Source organism: Stegostoma tigrinum, chromosome 44, assembly GCF_030684315.1.
Source record: "Stegostoma tigrinum isolate sSteTig4 chromosome 44, sSteTig4.hap1, whole genome shotgun sequence".
Classification (NCBI taxonomy): domain Eukaryota; kingdom Metazoa; phylum Chordata; class Chondrichthyes; order Orectolobiformes; family Stegostomatidae; genus Stegostoma; species Stegostoma tigrinum.
The window spans coordinates 8,429,576-8,452,539 of NC_081397.1; the positions used below are offsets into that span (position 1 = coordinate 8,429,576).

Below are 22,964 nucleotides of genomic sequence, written 5' to 3' on the forward strand. Positions count from 1 at the left end.
TTTTGATCGATAGATTTTCTTTCTCATCCCCTTTCCTTTAAAAGGTTTCTATGGACTTTCTCCTGAAATTGGGATATATAGTATAAGACGAAAGATTTTGGTACAGGCACATCAATGATAAATTCTGTAATTAGCTGGCAGGTCGCGGAGCCATTAACAGACAATCACAGAGAACCAATACAAAGCCAAATAAAATTCTGCAGATATTTGAAATTTGTCACGACCAAGGAAACTTTAAAGAACGAAAAGGATTAGTGACTAAATGGGTACAATTCTCAACAAAAGATTTGAAAAATCCTTTCAGGATATCTTTCATAGCTATGAGACAAACATCCAACACAAACCAACTTTCATCTTTCAGGACTGGCAAGTTAGAATGATAAACCCAAAGTCTACCCTGCATAGTTCTCTCTAGAACTCACTTAATGATGTTGTTAAGAGATGTAGAGATAACAAAGTGTGCAGCTGGATGAACACAGCAGGCCAAGCAGCATCTGAGGAGCACAAAAGCTGACATGTTGGGCCGAGACCTTTCATCAGAAAAGGGGGAGGGGGAGAGAGTTCTGAAATAAATAGTGAGAGAGGGGGAGGCGGATCCAAGATGGATAGAGGAGAAGATAAGTGGAGAGGAGACAGACAAGTTAAAGAGGTGGGGATGGAGCCAGCAGAGGTGAGTGTAGGTGGGGAGGTAGGGAGGGGATAGGTCAGTCCGGGGAGGACGAACAGGTCTCCGGGGCGGGAAGAGGTTAGGAGGTAGGAAATGGGGGTGGAGTTTGAGGTGGCAGGATGGGATAGGTGGGCTGGTTTTGGGATGCGGGAGGGGGAGGGGTGATTTTGAAGCTTGTGAAGTCCACATTGATACCATGGAGTGCAGGGTTCCAAGCGCAATATGAGGTGCTGCTCCTGCAACCTTCAGGTGGCATCGTTGTGGCACTGCAGGAGGCCCAGGATGGACGTGTTCCCTGAGGATTGGTAGGGAGAGTCGAAACAGTTCGCGACTGGGAGGTGCAGTTCTTTCGTGCAAACTGAGCACAGGTGAAGCGGTCCCCAAACCTCTGTTTGGTTTCCCCGATGTAGAGGGAACCACAATGGCAACAGTGGATACAGTCTACCACATTAGCAGATGTGCAGGTAAACATCTGTTTGACGAGGAAATTCTTCCTGGGGCCTGGGATGGGGGTGAGGGGGGAGGTATCGGGACCAGTGAATTTTAAACGTTGTGATGACAACATTTATGGATATGCAGGGAAAAGTGCTGGGTGTAGGGAGTGCTAGAGGGGAGTGTGGAGCGGATAAGGGGGGGGTCACCTAAGGGTGGTGGGAAAAATGTCTTTGGTGGTGGGGTCGGATTGTGGATGGCAGAAGGGTCGGAGGACGACGCATTGAATCCGGATGTTGGTGGGGTGGTACGTGAGGGCGAGGAGGACACTGTTTTGGTAGTTATTATGGGGTGCGGGTGTGAGGGACGAGTTGTGGGAAACGCGGGTGACACGGTCGAGGGCGTTTTTGACCACTGAGGAGGGGGAAGTTCCGGTCCTTGAACAACCCTCAACAGTTTCTCTTTCAATTCCTCCCACTTCCTACAGACAAAGAGGGTGGCCAGGGTAGCCAAATGGGCCCAAGCTATGCCTGCCTCTTTGTAGGTTACATGGAACGCTCCCTCTTCCGTACCTACACTGGCCCTCAACCCCACCTCTTCCTCCGTTACATTGATGACTGTATCGGCACCGCCTCGTGTTCCCACAAGGGGCTCTAACAGTTCATCCACTTCACCAACACCTTTCTCCCGAACTTGAAGTTAACCTGGACAATCTCTGATACCTCTCTCTCCTACCTGGACCACTCTATTTCCAACCACTGAGAAACAAATATCCATTTCAACTCCACCAATTCCCACAGCTACCAAGATTACACCTCCTCCCACCATATTCCTGCAACAATTCATCCCCTATTCCCCATTCCTTTGCCTCTGCATCTGCACTCCCAGGATGAGGTATTCTGTTCCTGTATATCTCAGATGTCCTCATTTTCCAAGGACCACAACTTGCCCCGCTCTGTGGTTGATAACGCCCTCGACCGTGTCTCCAGCATTTCCTGCAACAAATCCCTCTCACCCCACCCCGCAACAACAACCAAAACAACGTCTCCCTCGTCCTAACGTACCACCGCACCGACCTCCGGATACAACGCATCATCCTTCGAAACTTTCAGATTCTCTGGGAGGCTACGGAACAGGCGGCGGAGCCTTTGGCCTTGATCTTTGAATCCTCATTGTCGACAGATTTAGTACCAGAAGGCTGGAGGGTTGCAAATGTTGTGCCCTTGTTCAAAGAGGGCAGTAGAGATGACCCAGGTCATTATAAACCCAGTGAGCCTTCCGTCTGTTGCAGGAAAAGTTTTGGAAAGGATTATAAGAGATAGGATTTATAATCATCGAGCAAGCACCAATTTGATGGGAGAGAGTCAACATGGATTTGTCAAGGGCAGGTCGTGTCTCACAAGCCTCATTGAGTAATTTTGGAAGGTGACCAAGCACGTGGATGGCGGTCGGGCAGTTGACGTGGTGGACATGGACTTCAGAAAAGCCTTCGATAAGGTTCCACATGGTAGGCTATTGGAGAAAACGTGGAGACATGGGATTGAGGGAGATTTAGCAGGTTGGATTAGAAACTGGCTTTGGCTAAGGAGGCAACCAGTGGTGGTTGATAGAAAATATTCAGCCTGGAGTCTGGTTACTACTGGTTTGTCTCAAGGATCTGTTTTGGGACCACTGCTGTTTGTCATTTTTAGAAATGACTTGGACGGAGGCATTGGTTGATCGGTTAGTAAGTTTGCAGATGACACTCAAGTCGGTGGAGTGGTGGACAATGTGGAAGAATGTTGCAGGTGACAGGTAGACTTGGATGAACTGCAGAATTGGGCGGAAAGGTGGCAGATGGAGTTCAATGCGGATAAATGTGAGGTGATTCACTTTGGGATGAATAATAGGAAGGCAGAATATTGGGTCAATGCAAAGATTCTTGGTAGTGTTGCTGTGCAGAGGGTGTCCATCTATGTCGATCCCTGAAAATTGCCATCCAGGTTGATAGTGCTGTGAAGGCGGCTTACGGTCGTTTAGGTTTTATTGGCAGTGGGATTGAGATCCAGAGCAACTGTCCAAAAAGCTGGTGCGGTCTCATTTGGAATACTGCGTACAGTTCTGGTCGCCCCATTACAGGAAGGATGTGGAAGCATTGGAAAAGGTGCAGAGGAGATGTTGCCTGGTCCGGAGCGAAGGTGTTCTGAAGAAAGGCTGAGGGACTTGGGTCTGTACTCATTGGAGAGAAGTTGGTTCAGAGGGGATTTAATAGAGACATACAAGATGATCAGTGGATGAGACAGGGTGGACAGTGTGGGTCTTTTTCCGAGGATGATGGCGTCAGCTTGTATGAGGGGGCACATCGAAACAGTGAGGGATAATAGATTTGAGATAGATATCAGAGGCAGGTTCTTTACTCAGAGAGTGGTAAGGATGTGGAACCCCCTGCCTGCCAATGCAGTCAGCTCAGCCACATTAGGGGCATTTCAACAGTCCTTGGATAAGCATATGGATGATAATGGGATCGTGTCGGGGGGATGGGCTTAGATTAGTTCACTGGTCCATCCACATCATCGTAATGAGCAAAAAAGCACACCGTTGTCTCTACTTCCCAGGTGGCTAAGGCAATTCCGTGTGCCCACAAGGGCAACTTTCATTGATGTATCACAGAAAGCATCCTATCTGGATGCATATCACAGCACGGTTCCTCTAGCAAAACAATCCCTAATTATTATGGCTCCTGCCTTTCTTCTTCCAGGCAGAATTGGTTCTGCTTTGTCATAACTAATTTGGGAGAAAATCCACGCTCAGTCTAAGTTAATTCTTCCAACAATTCAGATACCATGGAATACTGAGCAATGAGTTGGTGTGTGAGAAAAAGAGAGAGAGAGAGAGAGAGAGAGAGAGAGAGAGAGAGAGAGACAAAGCCAGAGAGGTTGGGGGGGTGGGGGAGGGAGACAGAGAGATCGCGCGCAAGAGAGAGAGCGCGAGAGAGAGAGCGAGCGCGAGAGAGAGAGACAGACAGACAGAATAGGTGACAGAATGTGAGTGTGTGAGCGCCTGCATCAGACAGTGAGGTGTTGCTGAGGTGGAGATAGTTGAGAGTGTCGATCACCAACAATCTCTCCTGGTCCATCCAGATCGTCGCAATGGGCAAAAAAGCACACCACATGTCTCTATTTCCCCAGCAGGCCAAGGTAGTTTGGAGTGTCCGCAAGGTCAACTTTCATTCATGTACCAGAGAAAGCATCCTATCTGGATGCATGTCACAGCATGGTTTGGCAACAGCTCTTCCTAAGACCACAGGAAACTGCAGAGTCATGAACACAGCATAGTCCATCATGCAAACCAGCCTTCCATTCGTTGATTCCACCTCTACTTCCCGCTGCCTCGGGAAAGAAACTGACACAATCAAAGGCCCTTCTCACCCCACAATTACACTCTCTTCTCCCTTTTTCGGAAGGGAAGATGTTAAAAAAAGTTTGTATACATGCGTGAAAAGATTCAAGAACAGCTTCTTCACCGCTGTTATTGGACATCTGAATAGGACACTGAAAAGCTTAAATCTAATTTTGATCTTGCTCTCTGTGCATCTTCTCTGTCGCTGTCACTGTGTTCCGTTTCACTGATGCGCCTTGTATGGTATGATCTGTCTATACTGCATGCAGAAGACAACTTTTCACTGTACCTGGGCACATGTGACAAAGATGACTCAAATCAAGATAATAAAATGTGAGGCTGGATGAACACAGCAGGCCAAGCAGCATCTCAGGAGCACAAAAGCTGACGTTTCGGGCCAAGACCCTTCATCAGAGATGCTGCTTGGCCTGCTGTGTTCATCCAGCCTCACATTTTATTATCTTGGATTCTCCAGCATCTGCAGCTCCCATTGTCTCTGACTCAAATCAAATTGACTGTGTGCAAGAGAGAGGTGAGCATATGATTGTGCTCAAGAGTGCAAAGACAGTGCATGAAAGTGTGTGTGTGCGCACGACAGAATGTGTGCGCCAGTGACTGTGCTTGAGAGTGTGTGAAAGGGAGTTAGCACAAGAAGGGAGTGTTACAGACACACTCACTCCCTCATGCATGCTGTAAGTGTGAGTGAGCTTGACAGCAAGTGAAATTGCAAACCTAAGTGTGTGAGGGAGAGATTTGTGGTAGTGTGTGTGTACTTGAGACTAAGAGCATTGGCAAAAGATCCTGCGACAGTGCATGCAAGTGTGCCACAGAATGTGTGCAAGACCGTGTACGACTGTGTGACGGTATGGAGTATGAATGAGTGAGAATGTGACAGAGCGTGTTCGTGAGAGACTGTGTTCCTGACTCTTTTTTTGTGTGTGTTTAGTGTGTTTGTGCATGAGGGACAGAATATGCATGTGCAACATAGTGTGACTGTGAACCTCTGTTGGTGCCTGTGAGTGAAGTGATGGGGGAGAACAGGGAGAGGAGAGATAAAGAGAGAGAGAGATGAGGAATTAGAAATTATGAGTGGTCAATACCTGGAGGAAAAAAAGAACAGTGTGTGAGTGTTAAGAGAAGTCGCTGGATGTTATATGGAGGCTATTGTTTTATTGATTGTACTAAATGAAAAGCAAGTGTCACCTCTCAGTGTTAGGGGACAAGAGATGTGCATGAGAGAAGGAGATATAGTCAGCCTTGTCAGAGACAGCAGACAAGTTGCAAATGCATAGAAACTGACATTAAAGCTTTCTTGTCAATGTGTAAAGAGGTGAGACAAATATGACGAGTCAATATTGTACCTTTGCGCTCAGTAAAATCATGGAATCATGAATCAGAGAACCCTTACAGTGTGGAAACAGGTCGGTCAGCCCAACATGTCCACACTGCCCCTCACAGCATCCCACCCAGACCCATCCACCGAGAACTCACCTAACCTACACATCATTGAACACCTTGGGAAATTTAGCATGGCCAATCCACCGACCTTGCACATCTTTTGACTGTGGGAGCAAACTCGAGAAAACCCATGCAGGCACATGGAGAATGTGCAAACTCCACACAGAAAGTCACGAAAGGGTGGAATTGAGACAGTGGTGTTAACCAGAGCCACTGTGCTCTATATTATGCGAATTCAGCTGCAAGCATTTTTTTTTAAAGAAGGGAAACTTACCATCATCACAGGATTAGAGTGGTTTCAATCTTCTATCAGCTTTGAGAACCTTATCCATATCTGCCTTCACAAGGGCAAGGTGATGGTAATGGTGTGAGACCGGTTCGTATGCAGCAGCTCGCCATGCAAAAAATTAACGGCACTTTCATTGCTTTTTTCCTAGGGGCATAACAGAAAGACAAGAACATGAAAAAATCCTGAAATCTTTCTCCAATTTCCATCTCAAAGGGACCATCCGTTCCTCAAAAGTCATAACCAAACTGAACATGGGCCTCCTGCAGTGCCACAAATGATGCCACCCCAAAGTTGCAGGAACAGCAACTCATATTCCGCTTGGGAACCCTGCAGCACAATGGACATGGCTGACAGCTCTGTCAACCACGAATGCAAGGAATGCTCAGTTGAGGAGGAATGCAGACATTTCGGAATCCCTCCAGCAGAAGATGATATCATTAGAACAAATGCATCTGCCTGGACAGTCCTGTTTGTAGATTTTGGGAAGTAAGACTCTATTGTTTGTCATCAAGGATATGGTTGAGTGATCATATTCAGACTGAAGAGACCAAGAATGTGAGGCTGGAGAACGGGTGCAGAACCATGCCTCTCGGAATTCCTGTGCGTGTCTATGTTTGGCTTGGGCTACTACGGTTACTTTGTCGCAGTGTCCTCTGAGAGGCGTGATTCTCCATCCATAATGCAACCAACAAACAGATACAATTGGACCCCCACATACAAACCCATACAGATCAAAACCGGAAATGACAGTACTCATGGTAACAGACTGGACAGTGTCAATTCCAGACAGAGTAGAATAACATCGTTTCATTGGAGGCTGTACCGATGATGTCACCGATCATGGTGACAAAACGTCTGAATGAGAAGAAGCCAGCTCGGCGAGCAAGTCCACAACCTCAATCAGAGAACTGGCTGTTTTGAACTACCTTGTTCAAGAGTTTCAGTTTTGATTTTGAATGTTAAATCTCGCTCCCACATAGGGATGGAGGATTACTGTTAACAGCTGCATTCTAACTAATTCATATCGAATCATTATTCTTTTGACCAGTCTTCGGGTCAGGCTCCCTCGGTGACTGAGTCTCCCAAATTGTTAAGTTCCCTCGTGAAAGACTCCCCTTCTTTACACACCCAACTAGATCCACCTCAGTTGGTACGAATTAAGCTGATTAAAAAGGATCTTTGTCTTGTGGATACCTTCCTATGTTTCAGAAGGAGTCAAGATAACTCAGGGTGACACGGTGACTCAGTCGTTAGTAATGCTACCTCACAGCACCAGGGACCCGAGTTCCATTCCAGCCTCGGATGACTGTCTGTGTGGAGTTTGCACATTCTCCCCTTGTCTGTGTGGGTTTCTGCTGGGTGCTCTGGTTTCCTCCCACAGTCCAGAGATGTGCAAGTTAGGTGGATTGGCAATGCTGAATTACCCACAGTGCCCACGGATGTCTAGGTTCGGTACATTAGCCATGGGAAATGCAGGCTGACAGGGATAGAGTCGGGGAATGGGGATGGGTCTAGGTGGGACGCTCTTTGGAGGCTTGCTGTGGGCTTGTTCAACTGAGTGGCCTGTTTCCACACTGGGGATTCTATAAAACTAGCTTCTCCTGAACTCGTGAGAGAGTGACTTTATCAATTGCTAAATGCAAGAAGTCATAAGGCACCACAAATATGCACAAGTTAGAAACAAGAAATTAGCTCAAAAACCATAAAAGTTAAGAGGGACACGGATACGTCAGCCTTTGGATTGTTTGTGAAGAATAGAAAGTGGGATGTTGTGGCCACTAAGTTGGGCGATCCCCGTAATGTTGATATGAATTCAGCAGTTAATTTTGAGATTCTTGTTGAAATTCTTTTGACCTTGTTTCCCTTTTGACATTGCCCAGGTTTGCAGAGCTCAGAGCAAGAGATTTTCTTTTCTTCTTACCTGCAGCATAGGGCCATGAAACGGCTGTCCCAGAGCCGTGACTTCCGCAACTCCTGAGACCACACGAGCACATTCGCCCAGGAATACACACGGACTGATACGAAAGAACTATCGGGATAACAATACTCAGCGTGGTACTGGAAAAGACAGCATGTACAAACAGAAAACAGCTGTAAATAGTGTCAAGAGGTGAAATCAAGTGATAAAGCTAAATTCATGGCTCTTTGCTTGCGTGCTCATTGTATTCAGAACAAAATCAACAAATTAATAGCACATTTCTAGGTTGACGGGCATGATTTTATAGCTATTACAAAGACATGGTTACAAGGAGATCAACACTGGAGCTAAGTGCGCAGGGCTATACGACATTCCAAAAAGACAGGCAGGAGGGAAAGTGACTGTAAGCAAAGAAATTACTATGAGAGCAAGAAATGATCTTGGATCGGAAGATGTAGAATCCAATTTTATTTATTTGTTCATGGGAGGAGGACATCCCTAGCTACGCAGTGTTTATTGTCCATCCCTAATTGCCTAGGGGACAGTTCAAAGTCAATCATATTGCTGTGGGTCTGCAGTCACATGTAGGCCAGATCATGCAAGGGTGGCAGTTTCCTTCCCTAAAGCACATCAGTGACCCAGCTGAGTTTTTCTGACATTTGGCAATCAATTCATGGTCATCATTATATTCTTAATTCATGATTTTCTTTTATATTGAATTCAAATTCCACCATCTGGGATTTGAACACAGGTCCCCAGAATGTTATCTCAGTCTCTGAATTAACAGTCCAGCAATAATACCACTAGGCCATTTCCTCCCCCATCGTGGAACAAGAAAGCCTGTAGCTGACTCCCACTTGGGAAAAACAGTGAACCAGGAGCTTCTTAAATGGGCGATCGCATCTCCTTACATTTTAATACAGCCATGGATAATCAGGACCTTGTGGGAAGGGACGAAATTGGGGGAGGGAAAATTACATCAGTGTTAGGTAGGAGCTGAGCAGTATTAATTGGGAGGAGCTTTTATTGAACAAGTCAACATTTGATACGTGGGAGTTATTTAAAGACCTACTCTTCAGTTCAGAACTGGCCGATTCCAGGGAAGGAGGAATGACAAGGATGGCAATCTAAGGACATACGGACATAAGAAATAAAACAGGAGTAGGCCATCTGTCTCTTCCAGCTCGTTCCGCTGATCTTTTTTGCGGACTCAGCTCCACTTACCCTCCCATTCACCATAACCCTCAATTCCTTTCCTGTTCAAAGATCTATCTGTTTTGGCTTTCAAAACATTCAACAAGGGAACCTCAACTGTTTCAGTGGGCAGAGAATTCCACAGATTCACAACCCTTTGGATGAAGAAGCTCATCCTCAACTCAATTTTATATCCGTTCACACTTATTTTGAGGCTGTGCCCCCGAGTTGGAATTTCGCCCATCAGTGGAAACAATTTCCGATCCATTTGTTTCATAATTTTAAAAGTTTCTATTAGATCACCCCTCATTCTTCTAAATTCCAGTGACTGCAATCCTAGTCTACTCAATCTCTCCCCATACAGCAACATTTTTAGTTCTGGAATCAACCTCGTGAACCTCCTTTGCACCCCCTCCAGTGCCAGTACATCCTTTCTCCAGTGAGGAGACTAAAACTGTACAAACTACTCCACACCAAGCCTCACCAGCACCCTATACAACTGTAGCATACCCTCCTGGTTTTTAAACTGCATCACTCTCGCAATGAAGGACACTATTCCATTTGCTGTCTCAATTACCAGCCGCATCTGCAAACTACCTGATTCAGACACAAGGCTGCCCAGCTCCCTCTGCGGAGCAGCATGCTACAATTTTTCACCATTTAAGCAAGACTCCATTTTTCCATAATTGCTACCAAAATGGATACCCTCACATCTCCCATCATTGGACTCCATCTGCTAGACCCTTGTCCATTCACTTAAACTTTCTGCATCCTTCCGCAGATTTTCATTGTCCTCTTCAGACTTTACTCTCTCACTCATTTTAGTGTCATCTGTGAACATACTAAAATACAGTGCAGAACAGGTCCTTCGGCCCTCGATGTTGCGCCAACCTGTGAACTAATCTAAGCCCGTTCCCTCACACTATCCCATCATCATCTATATGCTTATCCAAGGACTGTTTAAATGCCCTGAATGTGGTTGAGTTAACTGCATTGGCAGGCAGGGCATTCCACGCCCTTACCACTCTCTGGGTAAAGAACCTGCCTCTGACATCTGTCTTCAATGCATCACCCCTCAATTTGTAGCTGAGCCCCCTCGTACAAGCCAACATCATCATCCTAGGAAAAAGACTCTCACCGTCCACCCTGACTCATCTTTCTCTGATCCTCTTGTATGTTTCTATTAAAGGCCCTCTTAGCCGCCTTCTCTCCAATGAGGACAGACTCGAGTCGCTCAGCCTTCTCTCATAAGACCTTCACTCCAGACCAGGCAACATCCTGGTAAATCTCCTCTGCTCCTTTTCCAATGCTTCCGAATTTGTCCCGCAACGGAGCGACCAGAACAGGTCGCACGAGCGTTTTGTGCAGTTGCATCATGACATCACGGCTCTGGAACTCAATCCCTCTACCAATAAAGTCTAACACACCGTATGCCTTCTTCACAGCACTATCAACATGGGTGGCAACTTTCAGAGATCTATGTACATGGACGCCAAGGTCCCTCTGCACATCCACACTACCAAGAATCTTTCCATTGGCCCAGTATTGTACCTTCCTATTATTCCTCCCAAAGCGAATCACCTCACTTTGAACTCCATTTGCCACCTTTCCGCCCAACTTTGCACTTTATCCAAGTCTCCCTGCAACATGCGACATTCTTCCACATTGTCCACCACTCCACCGACTTTAGTGTCATTTGCAAACTTACTAACCCATCCACCTATGCCTGCGTCCAAGTCATTTATAAAAATGACAAACAGCAGTGGGCCAAAAACAGATCCTTGAGGCACACCACCAGTAACCGGACTCCAGGCTGAACATTTTCCATCAAACACCACTGGTTGCCTTTTTACCGAAAGCCAGTTTCTAATCCAAACTGCGAAATCTCCCTCAATCACATGGCTCCGTCTTTTCTCCAATAGCCTACCGTGTGGAACCTGATCAAAGGCTTTACTGAAGTCCACGTACACTACGTCAACTGGCCTTCTCTCATCCACATGCTTGGTCACCTCCTCAAAATCTCCATGAGGTTTGTGAGACACGACCTGCCCTTGACAAATCCATGTTGACTATCTCCAATCAAATTGTTGCTTCCGAGATGATTATAAACCCTATCTCTTATAACCCTTTCCAAAACTTTTCCTGCAACAGACGTAAGGCTCACTGGCTGTAATTGCCTGGCTCATCTCTACTGCCCTTCTTGAACAAGGGCACAACATTTGCAATCCTCCAGTCCTCTGGTGTTAAACCTGCAGACAATGAGGACTCAAAGATCAAAGCCAAGGGCTCCGCCACCTCCTCCCGAGCTTTCCAGAGAATTCTCAGAAAAATCCTCTCAGGCCCAGGGGATTTATCTAGCTTCACACCTTCTAGAATTGATAACATCTCCTCCTTACTAACCTGAATCCTTTCAAGTCTAATAGCACGTATCTCAGTCGTCTCCTCGATGATATTCTCCTCTTTCTCAGTGAAAACAGATGAGAAATATTCATTTAGCACCTCTCCGATCTCTACCCGGTCCACACACAACTTCCCACTTCTGTCTTTGATTGGCCCTATTCCTACCCCAGTCATCCTTATATTCCTCACATACCTTGAGAAAACTTTACGGATCTCCTTTATTCTACCTGCGAATGACTGCTCAGGACCCCTCCTTGCTCTTCTTAACTCTCTTTAAATCCTTCCTTGCTCATCTGTAACTCTCCATCGCATCAACTGATCCATTTCATCTCAACATCACATAAGCCTCGCTCTTCTGCTTAACGCGAGATACAATTTCTTTAGTAAACCACGGTTCCCCTACCTTATCACTGACCCCTGCCTGACAGGGACGTACCTATCAAGGACGCGCAATATCTGTTACTTAAACCAGCTCCCCATTTCGATTGTCCCCATCCCCTGCATTTTGCTACCCCATTCTTTGCCTCCTAAGTCTTGCCCAATTATAATTGCCTTCCCCCATCTGTCAGTCTTGCCCTGTGGCATGTTCCTCTCCCACTCCATCGCTGAACTAAACGTAACCGAATTAAGGTCACTCTCTCCAAAGTGCTCATCTACCACTAAATCAAACACCTGGCCTGTTTCTCTGTCAAGTACCAGATCCAGTGTGGCCTCCCCTCTTGTCGGCCCTTCGACGTACCCTGTCGGGAAACGCTCCTGCGTGCATTGGACGAAAACTCATCCATCCGACGTACGAGAGTTACAGCATTTCCAGTCAATGCTCAGGAAGTTCAAGTCTCCCATAATGACCACCCTGTTCCTTTCACTCCTGCCCAGAATCGTTTTGCCAATCCTCTCCTTCAGATCCCTGGAACTTTGCAGAGGCCTATTAAAAAACTCCCAACAGTGTGGACTCTCCTCTCCTGTTTCTGACATCAGCCCATCCCACCTCAGTCGACCAGTCCTCCTCAAAAGTTTTTTCAGCCTCCGTTATACTGTCCTCGACAAACAAAGCCACACCTCCCCCTCTTTTCCCACCTTACCTGATCTTACTCAAAGATCTGAACCCTGGAACCTGCAACATCCATTCCTGACCTTGCTCTATCCATGTCTCCGTAATGGCCACAACATCAAAGCCCCAGGTACCTATCCATGCTGCAAGCTCACCTCGCTTATTCCGGATACTCCTGGCAGTGAAGTAGACACACTTCAATTCAGCTTGCTGTTTGCCAGCACACTCCTGTGACACTGAGATCCTGTCCATGTCCTCTCTATTCTCTTTCTCCTGTGTACTGAAACTACACCACAGTTTCCCATCCCCTTGCTAAGCTCGTTTAAACCCACCCGAACAGCACTAGCAAATTTCCCGCCCAGGATATTAGTGCCCCTCTGGTTCAAGTGGATACCGTCCTGTTTGTACAGGTCCCACCTTCCCCAGAATGAGCCCCAATTGTCCATGTACCTGAAGCCCTCCCACCTGCAGCATCCCTGCAGCCACGTGTTCAGCTGAAATCTCTCCTTGTTCTTTGCCTCGCTATCACTTGGCACGGGTAACAAACCAGAGATAACCACTCCGTTTGTTTGAGCTCTCAGCTTCCAGCGGAGCTCCCTGAAATCCTGCCTGACGTCCCTATCCCTCTTTCTACCTATGTCGTTGGTACCTGTGTGGACCATGGCTTGGGGCTGGTCACCCTCTCCCTTCAGGACCCCAAAGACACTATCCGAGACAACACGGACCCTAGCACCTGGAGGCAACGCACCAATCGTGAGTCTCTTCGGTTCCAAACAAGCCTTCTATCTGTCCCTCTAACTATTCAGTCCCCAATGACTAACACTCTCCTCCTATACCCCCTTCCCTTCGTTGCAAGAGCGACAGACTCTGTGCCAGAGACCTGCACCCCGGTCAGTATTGAGGTAATGCCTCATCGTAAGGAGGTCAGAATTGACGGAGTGGCAGATATTTAGAGGGTCAGTACTGAGGCAGTGCACAACCGTCAGAGGGTCAGTACTTAAGGAGAACCCCATTATCAGAAGGTCAACACGAATGGAGAGTCACATCGTCAATGGTTCAGTCCTGAGGAACACTTCATTATCATAGGGTCAGTCCTGAGGCAGTGCTTCATTGTCAGAGGGTCAGTATTAAGGTTTCGAATTGAGGGAGTGCTATCTGATTATGTCACTCTGACAATGAGGCACTGCCTCAGGAATGAGCCTCTGACAATGAGGCACTTTCTCAGTTCTGTATCTCTGACAAGGAAGCATTCCCTCAGTGCAAACTCTCTGTATGGACCCGATGTCAATGAGGCACTCTGACAAAGTTCCAATAGCTTACTACTGACCTTCTGATCATGTGCCCCCTACCCCATTTCTAAATCTGTTACATTGAGGGCACTGCCTCAGAACTGACACACTGGCTATAAGGCAGTCCGTAAAGACTGGCCCGCTGATCATGAGGCTGTCCCTCAGTTAATGACCCTCTAAGTATGAGGCACTCCCGTAATTCTGACCGTCAGGAGCTACCTCAATGTTGACTCACTGCTTTGGAGGCACTGCCTCAGAATTGACATGCTGACGATGGGGCACTTGCTCAGGACAGACCCTCTGATAGAGCTGCAGGTTTGATATTAGAGCAGTGATGCACCGCGAGCAGGTCAGTATTAAGGGAGTGCCACACAGTCAGTGGACCAATATTAGGGGAGTGCCACACTGTCAGAGGATCACTCTGAATGGAGTGCTGCACTTGTGGTGAGTGAGTACTGAGGCAGTGCAGCACTGCAAAGGGTCAGTAATGAGAGAAAGCTCCATTTTCAGAGGGTTAGCACAGAGGAAGTGCTTAATCAGAGAGCTATTTCAGAGAGAGTGCTGTATTGTCAGAGTTTCGCACTGAAGGAGTATCACACAATCAGAGGTCCAATATTAAGGAAACAGTGCACTGTTGGAGGGTTGATATAAAGGGAGGGCTGCACTGTCAGAGGGTTAATGATGTGGGAGTGCTGAAATATCACAGAATCAGTCCAGAGAAGTGCTGCACATTCAGAGAGTTAGTGCTGAGGGAGTGGTCTAATGTGAAAAGATTGATATCAAGGGGCACTGCCGAAGGATCAGTAGTGCAATACTGTCAGAAAAACAATATTGAGGCAGTTCTGCTGTGTCAGTGGGTCAATATTACAGGATTGCTACACGATCCACGTATCAATGTCAGACAGTCAGTCCTGAGGGAGTGCTGCACTGTTGGAGGGCCAATATTGAGTGTGTGCGACTCTCAAGAGCATCATTTTGTTGGACTTGTGCACTGTCAGAAGTTCAATTGTAAGCAAGTGCCACACTGGTAGCAGGTTAATATTATGGGAGTGCTGCACTGTCAGACGGTTAAAGATGAGGGAAAGCTCATCATCTGACAGGGCATCACTCCCTTCAGACGAACCCTCAGGCGGTGCAGCACTCCAACAAGTTAGTTTCAGAGGCATGTTGTCCCATCAAATTGACCCTCTGAGACAGGAGCATGCACTAAATATCGACCCTCTCACAATGCTGCACTGCCTTAATATAGGCCCTCTGGCAGGGCGGCTCCCTTTCAGTACACACCTTCCAACAGCACAGCACTCTCCCATCATTGACCCTCTGACAGTGCAGTACTCTCTTAATATTGAATGTGTCACACTGCACAACTCCATTAAAATTGACCCAAGCAATCCATGAATATTTGCCCACTGACAGTGCAACTCTTCCTCAGTTCTGACTCTCTGACAGTGCAGCACTCCCCGAAATACTGTCAGAGGGTCAATACTGAGAGAATGCTGCACTGTCAGAGTCAGCTCCCTGCAGTCCTATCAGATGTTCAGTATTAAAGGTATGCCGCATTGGGAGTGCGTGAGCGTCAGTGAATACTGCACTGCAAGAGGGTCAACAATGAGGAAGAACTGCAATGTCAATGTAACAGGGTCAGAACCGAGTGCCTCACAATCAGAGGGTCAGGATTGAGGTCAGAATTGAGACAGTTATGCAGGATTAGAGTGTCAGTGCTGTGGTCGAGTAGCACTCAGAGGGTCAGTACCGAGGGAAAGCTTCATTGTCAATGGATCACTTCTGAGGCTGTGCTACTTCGTCAGAGGGCCGTACGAATGCCGTGTCTCATTGTAATGGGATAAGAATTGAGGGAATCGCACAATCGGAGGATCAGTACTGAGGTCCTGCAGCACTATCAGCAGAGGGTCACTACTGATGGAGTGCCTTATTGTCAGAGGGTCAGTGCTGAGGGAGTGCATCGTTGTCAAAGGATCAAATTGAGATGATGCCTCATTTTAATATGGTCAGTTTGAGGTAGTGCAACACTGTCAGGGGGCCAGGAGTACTGAGGAAGTGCTGAAAATCCCCATGATTAAGGGAAGACCCTCATGTTTAAAATGTCAAAACAGACAGAGGGCATAATGGCCAGAGGGTCAGTTCTGAGTTTGTACCTTGTTGCCAGGCGGCTAGTTATGACGGAGTACCGAATCTCTGGGAGTGACTAATCTGTCAGAGAGTCAGGACTTGAGGGACTGCTGACCGTCTCTCAGTGCTGTAATTCCCCAGCACTGAACCGCTGGCACACTCTTACTGTTGACCCTCTGAGAGGGCAGTTTCCCTTCGTACTGACTCCCCTCAGTGTAGCACTCCCTCGTTGCTGACCCAACTCTGTGTAGCATACCATTAATATTGACCCTCTGACAGTGCAGTGCTCTGTGATGACTCACTGTTCTGACAGTGCAGTTCTCCCTCAGTCGTGACACTCTGACAGTGCAGCACTTGCTAAAAATTGGCCTTCCGACAGTGTGGAGCTCACTCATTGATGACACTGACAATGCAGCACTCCCTCAGTACTTACTCTGCAACACTTCAGCACATGCTCATCATTGACCCTCTGACAGTATTGCAGTCACTTAATATTGAGCCTCAGTCCTGGAGCACTGTCTGAAGATTGACCTCCTGACAGTGAAGCTCTCCCTTAATATTGACCCTGAGAGGGTGACTTTCTCTCAGTGCTGACCCTTCAGTGGTGTCGCATGACTTACCACTTTCCCATCACCACCTTATGCTACCGCTCCCTGCACCCCCCACCGCATCAACATCACCTTTCTGAAATTGTTGCATTCCCTGAATTTTAACACACTGATAATGCAGAATTCCTTCATTATTGACCCAATGAGAACATATCAGACCCTTCTTCTTGACGCTCTGACAGTGCAGTGCTCCCTGAAAACTGGCCCTCCCTCAGTGCAGCACTCCCGTAGTAAAGAGCTCCCCCCCGGCCCGACCCCTATTCAGTGCTGCGCTGCATTCAGTGCTGAACCCCCCGACCCCGAGTGCTGACCTCCCGTAAGCTGAACCACTACAGTGCTGCACTCCCTCATTGTTGACCGGCCACTGAGTGCACATCCCCGCTTAGTGCAGCTCTCCCACTGTGCTGACTCCCCCTCAGTGCTAACAACCCACAGTGCAGTACCCCCTCAGTGCTGACCACTTCCAATTCTGACACCGCACTCCTTGGCAAGGAGACAGAATCAAGGCAGTGCGACAGGATTAGAGTGTCAGTGCTGTGGTACAGTAGTACTCTGAGGGTTAGTACACAGGGAAAGATTCATTGTCAATGGGTCAGTTCTGAGGCTGTGCTACTTTGTCAGAGGGCCATACGAATGTGGTGCCTCATTGTGGGGTTGACACTGAGGGCGGTGTGGGTGAAAAGAATGAGAGAGTGTTGCACTGAGGAGGGACAGCATCGAAAGAGTGCTGCACTGAGCAGGGTCAACACTGAGGGAGTGCTGCACTGAGGTCGGGTTAGCATCGAGAGGTGGTCAGCACTGAGGCAGTGATGGGGTGTTAGCACTGAGGGAGTGCTGCACTGAGGGGTACTCAGCACTGGGATGGTGTCAGCACTGGGGAAGGGCTCCATGAAGGGGGTTTCAGCCATGAGGGGCGAGTTTGCACCGAGGGGGATCCAATATGAAGGAAGTACCGCACTATCTGACCATCAAAAAGGGTGTGCGCCACTCTCGGAGGGTCATTCTTGAGGAAGCACCGCGTTGTTGGAGAGTCAGTACTGAGGGAGTGTTGCATGGTCAGTGTCATCACTGCGGGAGCTCTACACTGTTGGAAGGTCAATACTAAGAGTGTGCTGCACTGTTAGACAGTCAATGATGAGCTAGTGATGCATGTGCGACATTCCCTCAATTCTTATCCCATTACAATGAGGCACTGCATTAGTATGGCCCTCTGACAAAGTAGCACAGCTTTCGAACTGACCCATTGATCATGAAGCTTTCCCTCAGTACTGAACCTCAGAGTGCTCCTCAGCCACAACACTGACTCTCTAATCCTGCAGTACTGTCTCAATTCTGACCTCAGTCCTGACCCTGTTACATTGACATTGCAGTTCTTCCTTACCATGGACACTCTGGCCATGGGACACCACTGTTGGCCCTGTTGCAGTGCAGAATTCACTGACACTCACCCTCTCCCATACCTTCAATACTGAATGTCTGATAGGACTGCGGGCAGCTGACTCTGACAGTGCAGCATTCTCTCAGTATCGACCCTCTGACAGTAATTAGGGGACTGCTGCATTGTCAGAGAGTCAGGACTGAGGAAGAGCTGCACTATCAGAGGGCAAATATTAATGGAGTTGTGCACTGTCACAAATTCAATATTAACAGAGGGCTGCACTGTCAGAGAATCAATGATGACGGGGCAGTGCGTTGTGAAAAGACCTGTAATAAAAGGCATGCGGCCTGTCAGAGGGACTAAACGGAGAGCTTCACTGTGAGAGGGCCAACATTAGTAAATGCTCCAGTCTCAGAGGGTCAATGTGATGGGAGAACATCTCTCTGACATTATCTTGTTGGCGGGTCAGCGCTGACGTAGTGCTGCGCCGTCCAAGGGGTCCGAGAAAGGGAGTGATGCACGACCAGGTCATCAGGGAGTGCTGAAGTGAGGGGGTCGTCAGCGATAAGTGGGTGAGCTCTGAGGGAGTGCAGCACAGTGTGGGGTCAGCACTGCGGGAGTGCTGTTCTGAGGGGGATCAGGACTGAAGGGGGTCAGCACTGAAGCAGGTCAGCGTTGAGGGAGTGCTGCACTGAGGGGTTCAGAATAAAGGGTATGCTACACTGAATGGGTCAGAAATGAGAGGGGGGTCAGCACTGAGGGAGAGCGGCACTTTAAGATGTTCAATATTACTGTGTCCTGCACTGTGAAAGGGTCAGTATGAAGGCAGCACTGCAATATCAGAGAGGCAATGATGAGTGTGTGCTGCACTGCTGAAGGGTTAAATTTGAAGTGGTGTCCCACGGCCAGAGTGTCAATGGTAAGGGAGCATGGCATTCTCAGAGTGTTATTGCTGAGAGAATACCAGTATGACGGAGGGTTAATACTGTGGCAGAGATGCACCGTCAGAGAATCAGTCATCAGAGAGTACGCAGTGTTGGAGGGTCAGTACTGAGGGAGTGTTTCACAATCAGAGCGTCAGTTGTCTGGCAGTGCTGGAAAAGCTCAGCAGGTCTGTCAGCATCTGTGGAGGCAAAAACAGAGCTAACATTTCGGGTCCAGTGACCCTTCCTCAGAACTGTTCTGAGGAAGATCCCCAGTTCTGAGGAAGGGTCAATGGACTCGAAACGTTGAATCTGTTTTCTCCTGCACAGATGCTGCCAGGCCTGCTGAGATTTTCCGGCAACTTTCTTTTTGTTCCCGACTTACAGCATCCGCAGTTCTTTTGTTTTTTATGTCTGGCAGTGCTTGTTTGCTTGTGACCTTCTGAAAGCACAGCACACCCATAATCTTGGCCCTGTGACAGGCCAGCACTCCCTCAGTACTGATCCTCCAACAATGGAGCATTCCTTCAATACTGACCACCAGCGCAGCACTTTATTTCCGAGAGTAGTCTGAAAGAAACTACCTTTGCTTACCGAGAGACACAGGGAGAGCAAGTGCGTATTCTGTAGGTGACTCAGGATGTATTGTAACCTTAACAAGTCAAACAGTATTTCAGATTAGTTTATAATTAAAGATTATTCTAACTGTTTTCCTGGAAAAGTACAGGCCCTACAACATGGGGCTGATACTAATACACTCACTCAGAAGTGACCCTCCAGCAAAGCAGCCCTGCCTCAGAACTGACCCTGTGACAATGAGCTACTTCATCAGCAGTGAATCTGTAATCACGTGGCACTCCCTCAATTCTGAAAACATTACACTGAGGCACTCCTACAAAGGCCTCTGCGTTTTAGGGATTATTTACAGTGATCCCTGTGTTTTACAGGTTATTGAAAGGGGTCACTGTTTTCAGGTTTATTTTCACCCTCCAATCTTGCAGCACTCCCTCAATTCAGGCGTGTAGCAGTAATGTCTCCAGACTGAATCTCGAAAAGTGTTGCAAACCCTCAATTCTGATCTGCTCAAAATGAGCCACTGACTGAGTGTTGGCCTTCTGACAAAAAGTCACTTATTCAGAACTGGCCTTCTGACAATGTGACACTCGTCCACATCTGACCCTCCAGCAATGAGGTACTGCCTCAGAACTGATCCGCTGACAGTAAAGCACTGCCCCGTCAGTTCTGACCCTCTGACAGAGCTGCAATACTTCAGGACTGAACTTCTAATCATCTTGTACTCCATCAACTCTGAATCCAATGCACTGAGGTACTGACTCAGTATTTACAGTCTGCTCCTAATACACCCTCAGAATTGACCCTAAGGCAATGTGACCCTGCCTCAGAACTAACTCTGTGACAATGAGGCACTTACTCAGCGCTGAATCTCTAATTGTGTAGCACTCCCTCAGTTTTTAGGCACTCCTTCCAGACTGGCACACTCTCAAGGCTGATCCTGCAGCAATGAGGAATTGCCTTACAACACAGCCACGAACAACAAGGCCCTCTTTAGGACAGTGTCTGATAACGAGGCACTCACTTGGTTCTGAGCCTCTGACAATGAAGCACTTGCTCAAGTCTGACCACATTCAAATGAGGCACCCTCAAACTGATCTGAAACACCTGTTTCGACCTTCTGATGGCTCTGAAATGCGTCAGTTTATATCCTCTGACCGGTCTTTTAATTCTGACACAATTACAGTGAAGGTCAGCCTCCGGGCTGACACTCAGAGTACATCACTCCCTCTGACAGTGTTGCACACCCTGAGCATCACTGACAGTTTCAGCGTTCCCTTCATATGGACCAACTCACAATGCAGCACTCCCCTAACATTATTATTTATATTGACGATCTGACAGTACAGCCCACCTCAGTGCTGACCCTCCGACAGCGCAGCATTCCCTCATTACTCACCCTTTGATACTGTAGCCCACCTTTGGTAATGACACTCTGACAGTGTCACACTCCCTTACTATCGGCCCTTCAACATTGCAGCACTCCCTCAATGATGACACCGTAACGATGCAGGATTCCCTCAGTCCTGGCTCTGCAACAGTCAAACATTCAATCAACACTGACCCTCTGTTAGTGCAGCACACCCCTAATATTGATCCTGTGACAGTGCAGCACTCCCTTAATATTGGCCTTCCGACAGAGTGGCACTTTCTTGGCGAAGACACTCTGACAATACAGTTTTCCCTCATTGCTGATCCTCTGCCAGTGCAGCATTCTGTCATCATTGGCACCTTGCCAGTGGAGCGACATGCTTCTTATTGACCCTCCACAGTGCAGCACTGCCTCTCTCCTGACTCTACAACATTAATATTGATCCCCGAACGGGAGGTTCTCTTTCATACCCACCCCCACAAAGAGAAGCCCTCCCTCATCTTTAACCCTCTGACAGTGCAGCACTCCCTTAATATTAACCCGCTGCCAGTGTGGCACTCCGTTACAGAGCAGAACTCCAACAAAGTGATCATCTGAGTGTCACGCACACACTCAATATTGACCCTCCAACAGCGTAGCCCTCCCTCAGAACTGACCGTCTGACATCCAGACACTGATAGTGTCGCAATTCTGTAGTATCGACCCCCACTGACGCAGAACTCTCTCAATATTGGCCTTCGGACAGTACTGCGCTACTGATCCTTCGGCGGTGCCTCTTGATATCAATCCTCTGACATTATAGCACTCCCTCAGTACTAACTCTCTGAACGTGCAGCACTCTCTCAGGTCTGATTCTGCGCTATTTCAGCACTCCCACGTCATTAACCCTCTGACAGTGCAGCACTCCCTTTATGTTATATTATATTTATCAACTCTCCAACAGTGCACTATTTCCTTAATATTGGACCTCTGATTGGACAAGCTGACAGCATCTCATGTTCTTTATCGACAGAGAGTCAGTTCTGTGGTAGTACCTCATTGTCATGGGTCAGAGTGGGTCTAATCAATCCAACCCCAAACCTAACCGCGGCTTCAGGCCTAAGCCTAGCCTCAGGCCTAACACTCACCCTCGACCTAAGCAGAAGCCTCAGCCCCAAACCTAAATGTGGTCTGAGCTCTAACCCTAACCATAGACTCAGCCCTAAGCCTAACCTCAGCCTTAACCCAAAACCTCTCCCGAGCCCGACCCCGAACTCCAAACTTAACCTCATTAGTAACCCTAACACAAGTCTCATCCCTCACCCGAACTCTACCCTCATCCAAAACCTTGTCCAATCCTCACACCTAACCCCTAGCCTCGGTCCTAACCCAAACCCTAACCCTCGCCACCCTCTCACGCTAACCCTCATTGTTAATTAGTGAGTACTGAGGTATAGCAGCACTGTCAGAGCATCAGAATAGTGGGAGTGAACTATTGTCAGACTGTCGATACTGAGGCAGTGCCTCATTATAGAAGGGTCAGAATTGAAGCAGTGCCACACTAACAGAGACTCAGTACTGAGGTACTGCAACAGCGTCATAGAATCTGAACTGTGGGCGTGCATTATTGTCAGAGGGTCATGATCTGAGGCAGTGTCTCCTTGTGAGAGGGTCAGTACTGACAGAGAGCCTTCCTTGCCTGACGGTCAGTACTGAGGCACTGCTTCTTTGTCAGGGGGTCTGGAGGGATAGTGTCTCATTGTTGGTCAGTCCAGTGTGAGGCAGTAGCTCGTTGGTGGAGGGTCAGTCCTCAGGGTGGGCGGATGATGTGGAGGTGCTGGTGTTGGGCTTGGGCGGACAAGGCTGAGTATTGACACTCTGCGACAAATGCACTCTCTCGTTCTGACCCTCTGATAAAGGCAAAC

The 22,964-nt window shown here is 47.9% G+C and overlaps 1 long non-coding RNA gene and 1 pseudogene across 3 annotated transcripts in view; one reads left to right on the top strand and one right to left on the bottom strand.

Moving 5' to 3' along the window:
- Positions 1-22,964, top strand: part of LOC132206905 (utrophin-like) — a 615,509-nt pseudogene that overhangs the window by 475,675 nt on the left and 116,870 nt on the right.
- The window catches only part of LOC132206960 (uncharacterized), a 36,379-nt gene that overhangs the window by 8,398 nt on the left and 5,017 nt on the right, over positions 1-22,964 (bottom strand). Inside the window, exons 2-4 of one of the 3 annotated variants that reach the window (XR_009443251.1) lie at positions 21,088-21,220; positions 8,146-8,282; positions 6,210-6,368 (exon numbers count right to left, since the gene is read on the bottom strand). This is a non-coding gene — a long non-coding RNA (uncharacterized LOC132206960). Of the gene's footprint in view, positions 1-6,209; positions 6,369-8,145; positions 8,838-21,087; positions 21,221-22,964 lie in introns of those variants that run through there. The other 2 variants (XR_009443250.1, XR_009443249.1) reach the window with 2 other exon arrangements.